Here is a 14,840-nt window from a genome sequence, read left to right on the forward strand (position 1 = left end):
TTCCTGATTAAAATTATTTACATACACACAATACAAATTAAATTAACGGTTAATCATGCATGTACCCAAAACTGTTAATATTTACACCAACAACAATTAAACTTTAACATAAATTTATAAATATACATACATACTCTGTAAGAGAATAAGAAATTGCTCAAGAGCACTCTCTGCTGCATTACTGAGTTTATCAGCGATACAAAATACTGAGTGCTGAAACCTGAGATGAGAAAAAGAAACTTAGCGCTCTTGTGAGGAGTATTATTTTGAGGAGCACGTACGTTTGCGGTAAATATTAGAGCGAAAAGATAAGATAAGTATTAAAGAGAAATATTCTAGAAGAGCACTCTTTCCTTTGAACTCACAATTGAGGAAATCAAAATTTATTGCTCCTCAATTGTGTTGTACTGAGGAGGAAGATAGAAATTTTACTCCTCAGTGATGAGTATTTGCGAACTCTGGTTTAAACTGATTTAATGGTTTTTGTGTTTCCTGTATTTGATTGTTTTCGCTACTCTGTGCCGAGTGCTCTGAATCTTCCGATTCGTTTGATAAATGGTTTAACTGAAGACGGGAAAGTGCGTCTGCTACTACATTGGTTTTACCGGGTTGGTACACAAATTTAGGAGAGAATTCTTCTATAATTGCGTGCCATCTTTTAATTTTTGGATTCGGGTTACGGGGTGATAAAACAAATGTTAATGGTTGATGATCAGTATGTATTTCCAAATTGGTTACACCGTAGAAATAATTTCGTAGATTTTTTAGTGCCCAAACAATGGCATAAAGCTCCTTCTCATTAGTTGCGTAATTTCTTTCAGTTTTATTAAGAGTTTTTGAAATGAAGGTAATTGGTTTACCTCCTTGTGATAGTACCGCACCCATTGCAAAGTTAGATGCATCGGTAGTTAATACAAATATTTTTGAGTAATCGGGTTGTGTTAATTCCATTTCTGAAGCCAAATGATTCTTTAATTTATTTAATGCAGATATTCCTTCCTCGTTTAGAGTTATTTCAAATTTTTTTGATTTATTTTTAGAAATCCTACCATTTTCTCCTGATAGGTATTTTGTCAAAGGTTTAGCTATCGCTGCATAGTCTTTAACAAAGATACGATAATATCATGTAAGCCCTAAGAAACCTCTCAATTCGCGCAAACTTCTTGGTATTGGATAATTTAATATTAATTTTCTGTTTTGATAACATTCTGAGCTACTACATAACCTAAAAACTCTATTTCTTTCTCGAAAAATTTTGATTTTTCTAATGAAATTTTCATATTAGCTTCTTTTAAAATTTGCGTAATTGTTTCCAAATCCTTTAAGTGTTGAGTTATATTTTCCGAAAAAATAATTATATCGTCCATATAAACGTGACAAATTTTTCCAATATGTTCTCGCAATATGTCATCCATTGCCCTCTAAAAAATTCTAGGAGCATTTTTTAAACCAAAAGGCATCCTCAAAAATTCATATTTCCCATTATTAACGGAAAATGCTGTTTTCTCAATATCATTCTTTGACATTATAATTTGATGAAATCCTGATTCTAGATCGATGCTTGAAAAATATTTTGCCTTGCCTAAATTAGACAATATTACGTTAGTATCTGGAATAGGGTAACGATCGGAAATTGTATGCTCATTTAGTTTTTTGTAATCGATTACCATTCTAAGTTTTGGTGTTCCATTCTCATTGGTACCTTTTTTTGGTACCACCCAAATAGGTGAATTATACGGACTTTTACTCGGTCTTATGATATTTTCATTAATCAATTTTTTTATTTCTTCATTAATAAACGAATTTACAGATAAAGGATATGGATATTGTCTGCTCCATATCGGATTCTCATTTTTCATTCTTATTTCTGCTTTTACTTTCGTCATGAAGGGAAAGTTTGTATTGATACTTGAATGCATTTTAGCAATTTTTTCTTTTATGTGTGTTTTAAGATCCTGCAATTCTTCATCCTGATTTTCATTATTTGAACTTTCGGAATTCTTTACCGAATAATAATTATCATTATCACCATTCATTTCTGAGCCACTTTCGCCCAATATTGAATAGTTATCGTTCATGTTGCCGGCAAATTCATCGGCTGGTGTTGTAGAACTTTTTCTTTCCACAATATTTTCTTTATATAATTTACCGGTATTATCATCGTCTGGCTTTGTAGAACTTTTTCGTTCCACAATGTTTTTTTTTATGATTATTTTTTTCATTTTGCTGGTATAAATCTTCAGCTGGCGTTTCAGGACCTTTTTGTCCCAAAATAAATTTTTTAATATAATGTTGCCGATAAAATCTTCGGCTGGCTTTACGGAATATTTATGTTCCTTATTGTTTTCTTCTTTATTTTTACTGATATTTCCCTCGGTTAAATGTGCAGAAACTTTTTGTTCCTTGATTTTTAAGTTTTCTCCATTTTTATTTTCAAAATAAATGTTCATACTGTTTGCTTCATTTTTATTATTATTTTTTTCCATATAATTTATTTTCCTATTGGACACGTCGATAAGTGCCTTAATTTTTTCAAGGAAATTATACCCCAAAAGGAGATCCGATTCTAAACCATCTATTTCGTAGAAAATTTCTTCGACCCCAAATATGGTTATTATATGGTAATGCTTTATTATGGAATAGCCATTCACGGTTTTTATCCGTTTATAAATGGCCAGTTCGTTTTTGTTATTACAAACCCCAGGCTTAATGTAGCAAGAGGTTGCTCCTGCATCGACCAGAGCTTTTAAACTTTTTTTTATTTTTGAGTCGTAGAGCTTTACATAGGGGAGTTCATCCCCTCTTTGCCTAAAAAATGACCCTCATTCATGTTGTTTATCCTCTGGGTTTTCTCCTGTGGGCGAAAGCTATAATTGCTTTCCCTTGGTCGTTTTATTCCTTGGATGTTTTTATTTGAAATATACCTATTTGGTTGGTCCATATTGGCTTGATGGCTTGTACTGGCCAATGGTTTTCCAAAATTTTGGTATTTATGGCTATTGTTTAGTTGGGGCTTTGGGTAATTTTCCCTTCGGTATGATCTAGACATAGATGGATCAATTTCCATTGGTTCTGGTTTTGGTATGTTGCTCCTCTGAGGAAATCGTAAATTATTACTTGGATAAAACTGTTTTACTCTTGTCCTTTCATTTACAAAATTTTGTGCAAATCGAGCTCTCTGATTATTGGACTTTATTTCCTGAGCTTTGGCCAATGCGTCGGGCAAATCTTCCGGACAGAGGGAAAATATAATATCTCTTAATGGAGCGTTAAGTCCAGTTATAAATATTCTAAGAGCCTGGTATCTATTCTTTTTGTTCAGTTCTTTTGTTATTGGTGCGGCCCCTCCATAAGTCATAATGGTTTTATTAATCATCAACGTTAGTTTTTTGTTAACAATATTATAATATTAAATGACCGCCATTGAGCCTTGTCGTAGAACACTCATTTCTTGTTCTATGATATGAATCGGACGTTTGTCCGAATATGCAAAATCGAGACGCGCAATTATCGCGTCAAAATTTAACACAGTACCATGGTTGGTTAATGTGTCATTTGCTTCTAGTGTAATTTTGTTACGCAGAATCGTAAGGGCTGCGAAGTACTTTTGGCTACCTCTTACATATAAGCTCATAACGTTATGTGCTGCTTCGCGCCAGCTAACATAAGCGTTTATCCTTCCTGAAAATTCTGGTAAGGATTTTATAACATCTAGTGACTCATGACACTAAATGTTGTCATTTATTGTTTCCGTCTGAAAATCTGTTACTCTGTGTGTTTCAGTTTCAACTTGAGTTTTTAATCTGTCAATTTCTTGCCTTATTGTAATATTGCTTTCCGCAATTAGGCGCGCAATTAAATATACCGTTAATCCTGCCTCATTAATCATGATTAATTATTATTATTATTATTTTTTTTTAGTTTAGAGAAAGAACTTTATTATTATTTTATACTTGTATAATCTCTTCTAGGAAGAGATGCTCTTCTATTCTGGAGGGTCCTTTTATGTAGGATTCGCAAAATTGAGCAAAGTTATGGGGGTCTTTTTATTTTGTTATGTGGCTGGTCGAGCCTTAATTTATATTTTTATTTATTCTAAGCTGGAGGGTCCCCCCGAAGGTGGTGAATCGCAGCTCTATTTTATTTTATTATTGGTTGCACAAACCAGAAATTATGTTTTTTTATTTTTTTTTCTGGGGCACTTTTTTTCTTCGTGATCCCCACCGCAATTTTTACAATAGTATAATCTAATATACTTAGGTTTAATTTGGGTGTTCCCCATAAATATATATATATATACATATAATTTATAATTTTAACATATTTATTTTTCTTAACAATAATGATTAATTAATCTTACTGCTTTCTCCAATGTTGTCCTCTGTTGTCTTCTTGTTGTTTCGTCTTTACTCTCACTGTTTCCAATAAGATTTCCGGCATTTCTCACATTGTGCTTCCTCCAATGTTGTCCTCTGTTGTCTTCTTATTGTTTCGTCTTCACTTTCACTGTTTTCTATAGTCACAAATGTTGTTGATATGTATTTTTTTGTTTGATAGCTTCATTTAAATTTTTTTTGGCGACACGACACGTGTTATATATTAGATTTCGTATTATTATTTTTTGTTAGTTTACGAGGCATAGCAGGTTTTGGTTTTAACTTTTAATTTTTCTCACTTTCATTGAGATATTATTATTATGCTTTTTTTGCATATTACCTTTCGCACGAGGATTTTATATTTTTATTATTTATCTTTTATAAGGATCCACGATCACGTATCCTTTTCCGAGGATATTTTGTTTTTCGTGGCCCCACGTTGGGCGCCAATTAATTCCCGTATCGCGGGATTTTGTAAAAAAAATATATTTCCTATCTGCCAACGCGCAGAGAAAATAAAACTCGTCGTGTCGATTCGATCGCCGGAGACAAAATCCAACTTTTATTTACAAGTTACTAATATTTATACATTTTCTTATTATTTACTTTAAGTTATTACATATTGAAATTGAGTTTAAAACAAAGAAAGTGTCAATTTACATTAATACTGTATTCAGCATTTTTAGGCAGAACGTTAAGTTTTCTGCTTTGATTTTATTATGCCTTCTTGTGAGGGCTACAATAATTGTTTAGATAAAAATGGTTTATTCTAATGTGAACGGAAAAAGTATATCAAATTCTTAAATAAGCAAAAGCATTAATGAAGATTTTAATTTATGAGGCCGCACAACTACAAAGTGTAAAGATTCAATATTGTTTACAGTTATGGTCAAGTGGCTGTGTGGAGGCTGTCATTAACTTGTATATATTATCTTATCAAGCCTACATTAATTAAAGATTTACATACATAGGTAATAATGCATGTATGACTTTATAATATATTTCCAAAGATTTTAAGGAATTCATCATGAAATAGTTCAATTTGTGCGTACATACATATGTACATGCTTGTGTGCTTTGATATAAAATATATAGAAAATATACATACATATGTATTAGGGTGTCCGTTATTTACCAAATTGTTTATTTTTGACGAGACGCCCCTTAAACTCTTAGTTTTCCATCTAAAAAAAAATATCAGACTATAAAAAGCCCTTAATTTTCATAATAAACCTTGCCCCAAACACGATACATTTCCCATTGAAATTACATGGGATTTTGCCACTTTTTACAAATATTTTTTTTCTCTGGAACTTTCTCGTTTGTAGGAATAAAAGAGTCATATTCTTATACAGAATTGAATGCTCTACAAAAAACGTCGAACAAAACAATTGAATTTTACAAAAAAAAATTTCAATTTTCCGTAAAAGTTCGAGAATTGCAGAAATTACCCAGAAGTTTAACCTTGAATAACTTTTAAAGGGGTGAGTATATCGAAAAATTGTCCGGACGTTTTGGTAGAGCATTCAATTATGTATAAGGATATGACTTCTTTTTTCCTACAAACGAGAAAGTTCCAGAGAAAAAAAATATTTGTAAAAAGTGGCAAAATCCCATGTAATTTCAATGGGAAATGTATCGTGTTTGGGGCAAGGTTTATTATGAAAATTAGGGGCTTTTTATGGTCTGATATTTTTTTTAGATGGAAAACTAAGAGTTTATGGGGCGTCTCGTCAAAAATAAACAATTTGGTAAATAACGGACACCCTAATATGTATGTATGTATATAAATTATGTGCAGTCGTTTGCGCATTGTAAATATACGAATCTGTAAGCGTACATTTCTAAACATTGAAATTAACATATTTTTTTCCATTGGCTCTAACAACTACTCAGTTCTGTTATTGTCGTGCCCCTGATGTTAAGTGGTGAAATGCGCTAATAATTTTCTGTGGTGAAATGCACTCATCCAAAACAGTAAATATCCCAAAACTGAAATATCCCTAAATTTTTGACATCGTGAACCTTCTCTATAAATATACGTTCTCTGGTACGAGCACTAATGACATGCGTCTTTCAATCGTCTTTTATTACCCTTTTTGGGATTTTCTTTTGGCACTATTTACAATTATGTTTTCTCCTTCGCACTCATTCAAATAAGTCAAGAAATGAAAGAAATTTTTTTCATCGTATTTAGGTAAACAAAAAATAACCCGAAAATGTCCGTTGATGTTAGTGCATAGAGAAAAAATGTGTAGTTGTATTGAAATATTTGACAAAATTGGGTATCCGTGGTTGGCAGGGACCATAGTAAAGTTATCGTGGTATTCTGTTTACTACGTTGGTGACACACATGGCAATGTAGTACTAGCATTGTTTCATAGGAATTAAATATTTCAAAAAAATTGTAAACAATAAATATGTAGTTGTGTGTTGTTTAAAAAATGAGTATAATTATTTAAAAACTGTAAAGTTAATCTATTTTCATCGCAAAAGAGTGATTTGGTTAAAGTTTCTCTAAAATTCTCACATAAAATGAGGCATTTCCTGCTTTTCCAGAAGAAAAATTGTGAAAAATGTTTTGTTTTCCGTTTCATTAATTAAGTCATTTTGACAGAATAGAGCTTTTGTGTAAAAGCTTTTAGCAAAGTTTGTTGTCTGTTTTTCCGCTTTGTTTATACAAATACCACAATGAAACATAATAGTATTATTACCAGCAAAATACTACATTGCTCATATGGGATTTTGCTAGTATTTGGTGACATAAATATGGTATTTGTACCATATATGGTATTGTTACTACATGTGTGTCACGGGTATTACTGTTGCATACCACATTACCAGGTCAATAAGTTTTGTTGTTCGATAATTATAAGAGAAGGCGTTGGTACTTTGTTTTGTTGGTACACTCTTCATATGAACGTATGTCATGTTTCATTTCAATCTATCGATTCTTTTTTTGATTACAATCTATTTATTGTCGCCGTGTCACAGTATTTTTTTACAATGGAAACGAGCAGTGTTAAATTCTTATTTTTGGAACGTGTAGCACCAAAAGAATGATTGTTCACCTACAATTAGAACAGTAGAAAGATGGGTTGCTGAATTTAAACAAGCCTTTAAGACGATTCAGAAGAACGTCCAAAAAACGCATCAACACCAGAAAACATTGCCAAAATACAGAATATGGTTTTGAAAGATCGTCGATTGACTGAGAGAGATTTAGTAGAGGCTCTATTCATCTTATTAGACAGTGTGAGCCATATTTTATGTGAAATTTTGGGTTTTAAAAAGCTGTGTGCACAATGGATATCGCATTCGCTAACAAGGAACAAAAACACATTCGAATGAGAAAGTCAGCAAAATTTGGGACGATTTAAAAAGGATATAAAAATCACTATGGATCACCATTATCCTGAATGAAAACAAGAGGGTAAAGAGTGGTGTGAGAGTGGTTGTTCGGTTTTGAAACGAATTCGTGTCCGGAAATCGGCCAAGAAGGTTATGGCATCAGTTTTTTGGGATGCGAGAGGAACTTTGTGGATTACTTGAAAACTGGTAAAAACAATTAATTCTGAATATTATTGCAACCTTTTGATGGAAAAATTCGAGAAAAAATACCCATTTTCCAGAAGAAAAAAATTATTTTTCGTCAGGACAATGCATCGTGTCACAAGAGCATTTTGACAATGAGTAAATCCATGAATTCAAGTTCGAATTGTTGGAGCATACACCGTATTCACCAGATTTGGCCCCAGAGAATTCCATTTATTTTTTTCGTCAGGACATTGCATCGTGTCACAAGAGCATTTTGACAATGAGTAAATCCATGAATTCAAGTTCGAATTGTTGGAGCATACACCGTATTCACCATATTTGGCCCCAGAGAATTCCATTTGTTTCCAGAACTCAAAAAAAATATGCGTGACAAGAGGTTTTCATGAAATGAAGAGGTCATAACGGCTGTTGAAGCGTATTTTGCAGATCTTCCGGATTCTCACTTCAGGAATGGGATCCACAGATTGGAGGATCGTTGTAGAAAGTGTATTAATATTCATGGAGATTATATTGAATAATAAAGTGTATTTTGAATAATAAAATTCTGTTTTTTTTTATCAAACGACAAAAATTATTGAACAACCTCATCGTCTCGAGGAAATTATTTTTTTTAATGTCATGGCTAACTTGTTATCACCAAGATAATGTCCCTCTTTCTCTCTTTAACCCGCGCTTTAAATGAGACTTCTTGAGGCTCGAATTCACTTACGAAAAAGAAGGTGTCAGAGAATGGCAAAAATCACCAATAGCACAAAAAAACACAACCGTTCCCTTTAAGAATCAGTCGATAACTGTTTCGCAGAATTAAATCTAAAAAATAAAATTTGAACTCAAAAAGTTTTAATCGTGTTTGTAGAATAGAATCAGGATACCGAATTAAAGAATGCAACTACTTTGCATCAAATTCTGTTTCACACATTAAAGCGCAAGATAAGTTAAACTAAGAATGAATACATATGTAAAATAAAAGCAGACTCAATTTGGAATTCAACCGAAAGGGTAGTGTGTAATTTTACTAATTGGAGCTCGAGTAGGAACACAGTGAATTTAAAATTGAATATTGCGCTAAAAAGTAACCTTGCAATAAATAAGGAGTCATAAGCATTAAGTAGAAATCACAATCAAGCAACCTTAATTGTTAAGAAATTTAATACGTGTATATGTATAATGTTACGAAATATGAAAAGCAAACCAATAATAATACGATGCAAAGTTGTGAGGGTTTAGATATTATAAAATCCTTAACGGAATTTTGTACAAAGACTTACTATGTAGGTTAGCTGGAGGGAAGCAGCCGATAATACTATTTCAGTATACGTTAAAGAAAATAAGAAATATTTCAGTGCACTAACTATTCTTGGGAATAAAATTACACAAAAAGCAAATGATATCCTAACCAGTCATGGCACGGTTTTAAGTTTTGACGTAATTATAGCCGTCTGGACTTTGCTTATGCAGACAAGCGAAAGATTTACATAATGCAATGGCCTAAGATATAGAATTTAATTCTAATCGAATCCAAGTTAAATAATCTGCAAGATAAAAATTAGCAGAGAGAAATAACAAGTATAACATGGGAAAATAGATATTTCATTACCTTTCAGAACAGACGTATTTGCAGAAATCATGACGGGTACGGACAATCCTATCTGGAGTAAGCAATACCAAAATTGTTAAAACAAAATATTATAAGAGAAAGTAAGAGTCCTTATAATTCCATTGTAATTATAAAGGAACAAACGAAAATGGTACTCCCAAAATGAGAATGGTAATCGATTATAATAATATCCTTCACCAATACGTTGACCGTAAAATTAAAATAATAGATACATTACAACAAGCGCATATGAAAATATCATTTGAAAAATTAGAATTTTTTAAGTTAAATGTAAAATTTTTGGTATACCAAATAACTTATACTTGTAATGTAAAAAAAAAACGCGAAAATAAAAATGTTCCTGCACTTAGGACACTAAGGCAACTAAAAAGTTTCTTAGAAATGACAGGTTATTATAGGAAAACAAATATGTACACATAATAAAGCCATTAAGGGGCACACCTAGTGTGACAACGTAAAAAAAAGGCATTTTTTGGGATCAAAAACTAGTCCATCAATCGTTTTAAAATTTTGAGGGTATATTTATACATGTTTTAAGAGTACACAAAACAATTTTTGAAAGAAAATATTAAATATTTTTGAAATGACAAGCGATCTCCGGCGGCGCCAAAAAAAAGGTCCTCCACTGCTGCCATGATTGCAGCCTTCTCTGTTAATAAAACCTAAAAAAAAAATCTCGTTAAACTAAAACATATTGTCTGTATGATGACCCATGGGCTAATAAAAAAAATCAAAAATTGACAAAATGGCGGCATGTTGAAAAATAGTTAAATTTCACCCAAAATTAAGGTCGTTTTTGGCCTGCCAAAATTCGATTTTTGATTAGATCAAAAAACTGTAGGGTCATCGTACGGAGGAATATATAGAGAAGATAAAAAAAATTGATAGCGATCGGATGGCTGTAACTCAAAAGCTGTTTCAGATATCGATTTGAAATTTTAGTATGTTATTTTTAAAGGTATGACCTATCGAAATATGAAAAAAAATCGATTTTTTGAAAATTTCACACTAGGTGTGCCCCTTAACAAAGTATTTAGTAGAAGAAAATGGAAGGGTTTCTCAAAATCAGTCAAAAAGGGTTACAATCGAATTAGATGAAGAAACGTTAAACGCAGTAAGCATACTTAAGAACGAATTAATTCAACATGTAGAACTGAAGAGAACATAAACGAATGAGAAGGAGCCATTAGAATTTTTTATGATACTCGATTGGACGGCTAACAGACCTGAAAAACACCGAGTAGGGAATTTACCATTTTCTAACATATTCGATATTATGGAGCAGAAATACCTAAAAAAAACGACTGCTTGATGTAAAATGGAAAAAGTTAAACAGAAAATAAAAGTGTCATGTTACGTAGTATGCCTGATACTTTCTTCTAATACAAACAAATTTTTAAGAAGAAAATTTGGAGACATTAAATTTTTCTACACAGATGTGACATTGATAAAATACGAAATATTATGTAAAAAAGGGATTTTCTTACATTTTTAATAATTTTTGCTTATTTTGGCGTTACAAAGTTAAGAAGTGCAAAATGTGTGAGTTATTGGATCATGCTGACCCCGCAGGCGTTTTCTTGCGTGAAATTATGTGTTTTGAAATGAAAAAAAATTGAATGTACTATATTTTGTGTTTAAATCATTTATTTGCGATTTTTCTAGATTTTTTTCAATGTAGCGCAGCTTGATAAACAACATTTTTTGGTTTTTGTTCCGGCCCTGTGAAAAACATGGCATTTCCAGATTTGGACAACACACTTCTAGGGACTATCCTTGTGTCCTGTTGATTGTCATTTCAAATGCAATTTTCCCTGGAAACTGAATAGGTTTGAACTGCAATGGCAAATCGTTGCAACTAAAAATAATTCGTAGCACCAAGCATTCGGCGCCCTTGTATTCGATAGCTGCATCACAGTCAGTAGGGTTCCATTACATATTTTCGGCGCATGAAGATTGGCAAACATAATAATGACAGATCCAACTTCGAGACGCAAATGATGCGGCGGCATACCAAACCTCTCCAAAGAAATTAGAAATTCCACTGGATAATTCATTGAAAGCATCGTCTATTGTTTGATTCCAGCGATTATCAAGTTCCAGCAATTGTAATTGCTGGCATGATTCTCCAAAAGTTGCACACACCGTAACATTCACAGTACGCAATGACTCGAATGAAGTTGAACTGCGTACATTAATCATTAGCAACCGAACGTAGAAGCAATAGTCGTTTTTCGGGTGGATTGTATAAATTCATCCTAATGCATTAGTTGAGAACACACCTGAATGTTCATCTACTTGTTGGCCTTGTTTTCTGTGTAAACATTTCTTCGACAATGCATCCCATGTATAATATTATATTAAGCCATTTCCGTATAGTGCAATTTTCTCGCAATCGGATCCCTGACGCAAGTCGAGAAAGTACTCGTCACTGTCAATTTTGTTGTTGGCCGTACTGAATTCTCTGGTTTGAAATACACACTTTGGTCTTCTCCAAATGAACTGCGAGATGCACAATAGTCGGAAATAAATATCCCACAAAGCGCTTCATGCAGTTCATTTATCGACACATTTGATAATTTCTGATCTCATCTCGTTAAAGGCCAATAAACGCCATGTTGCTTTCTTTGGTAACGAACTTGCAAACGTATTTGATCGATTTCACCAAACAGCAATACTCAATATTGATTGATATGAAGTGGGATTATGGTGTCCGCAAGGTCCTCGAGCCATATTGATTTTCATCACTCTATATCAGAAATTTCCGAAAAATGAGTTCATAAATTTGATATGGTGTAACTACCATCCAAAAAAGAATGTGCATGTGGCAAACCTCTCTTTTGCCCCTCAACACAGTACATATAGCATCTAACAGCACCACATACATATACGTTGTTTCAAGATAAAGTCCATCAAACATCGTAGTTCAAAAAGTCGTGCTGCAACATCGTGATGATCGCTTGCTGATTGACAGCGATCCATAATTCCACACGTATGTCATCGTATCCTGGGAGTACTCGTTCATGCGTCTTGGGCTGCCATACGTTGATGGCAAAAAGAACACCGACTGATAAGTATTAACGCGGTCTCTTCGTGACTTCGTAGCAAACACACACATAAAGTTTTCACGAAATAATTTTCAATAATTTATTTTTTGAATAGCCGGAATAAAAAAATGCGACCGAAATTGAACGATTGAAATAATTTACAAATCAAACAAAAAATTAAAAAAAAAATTGTGTGGAAAAAAGTTAAATTTTGGAATTGGCCAATTTTCCGACTTTTAGGGGTATGGAAAATAGATAGTAGCCGATTTTCAGATCTACTGAAAACGCATATAAAATTTGGTGAAAATCGGTAAAGCCGTTTCGGAGGAGTACAGTAACTAACATTGTGACATGGAAATTTTATATATTAGATATGAAATCATATTTATTAATATGAGTATAGTTTTGCTAATTTGTACGAATGCATTCAAAGTAATATTTATAGTAAATTTGGATTTAAATATTTTATAATCTTACAATATATTTTCCTAATAAATATTTTTGTATTATATTTTTGCTGATAGAAATTAAATATATTTCAACAACCCTGCCAGCCACGCCTAGCCACTTTTCTGAAATATGTTAATACAATTACACATTTTGCACTAACACCAACGCACATGTTCGGATTTGTATATCTAAATATTTAGGTAAAACTAAAATTTTGTTAATAATAATTATTGTAATGATACAATTAGAAAAAATTCTGTAAAAATTTTATATTAATAAAAAAATTTAAATTTAAAATGTTTGTTTAGAATTCTAAAATTCAACAATGCATCAGCTTTTTTTTATATGACACTAATAAATGAGCGCAACAGAGATCTATGATCACACGTATACGTACGTGTAAGCAGAGAAGTGGTTAGAATCTGCACAGCACGGGCAATTTTTCAGTTTTGAGTGTTTGAAAACCTAGTGTATCACTATAATCCAGTCAAAATAGACATTCCAGTTTGCATTAATTCCCAACAAGGTGAATTTTTGTGCAGGCCTTGTCAACATGTCAAAAGTCCCCATCGATCCCACTTGTGTGTTGTTTTTTTATTCGAGGTCACAAATTTGCGTTTTTTCGTATATCTCAGAAACAATGAGAGCTACCGAAAAATGGTTCAAACAAAATTTGTAGATAATAAAATTGTCTACAAAAGAAAAGAAGACACTTTTTCCTCTACAAAGCATCACTTTCGAGATATCGTGACTTTAGACCGCAGGAAAGTCGTATTTTCGACTATATGCCCATATTTCCACACCACCTCTGAGGTAGTCTACATGCCGCTTTTTTTAACGTGGCCTCCCCAGTAGGAATACTCCACAATAAATTTTGATCTAAAGTATGTAATCGAACACTACTTTATTGATTAAATTTTATTTTTTATTTAAATTAAATGAAAATTTTAACAGCAAGAAAAGTAACTCGTCTCTTCCTCTTGCTCGATTTGGTTTTCTGCTCCAAGAAGAGAGATATATTTTTATTATATCCTCATCAATTTCGAAACAATCTTCATCTCTTGCATTTGATTCAATGTTCGTGCAAGATTGACCTTGACAATTGGTACATACTGATGAACAATACAATCCAACTTTTCTGCACCCGCAATTGTTTGTGCAGCCTTTTTTGCAATTACAAAAAATTGCATTGAGTAGTTTTTCTGGAGCAGGTGGCAGTAAAGTGTGGATTGGCTCCAAACTATTATTCATCAACTTCTAGCGTCAATTTTCAGGATTTAAATCATTGCCTAGTCACACTTGCACTTGGTAGAACACCCGAAACAAGTGTTGATAAGCAGAAGCTGATGTTGAAGGGAGATAAGATAACTGCACTTTCTTATTGTTTCTTGTATTTTTCCATTACTTGGAGCTCCATACATAGCAAGGAGAATACGAATTCCATTGGTGAGGATAACATCTGCTGACGAGATATAGCAGAAGCAGCCAATTTCGCTCCTTCCTTCCTCAGTTGCCGACCGTAGTGAGCAAAATGTGAAGATGCTGAGCTTTTTTCATTTCGGCTGTTTTATCTGATTCATTGCTACAGAACAAATAGTATTTCTTGAAACAAAAAGACGATTCATTACCTCGTGCTCTAGTACGAGGAGGGCTAACCCAAGACGTGGTAGCTATCTCCGCCTCACGCTGTATTTTAGCTGCAGCTTTACGGCACTGCTTATGTATCATTACAGATGTTTTGACCTTCAAATATTCATCGAACCCATCATCTCTTTCAGTACTTGAATCCAT

The sequence above is a fragment of the Bactrocera dorsalis genome, chromosome 1, assembly GCF_023373825.1.
Source record: "Bactrocera dorsalis isolate Fly_Bdor chromosome 1, ASM2337382v1, whole genome shotgun sequence".
Taxonomy (NCBI): Eukaryota; Metazoa; Arthropoda; class Insecta; order Diptera; family Tephritidae; genus Bactrocera; species Bactrocera dorsalis.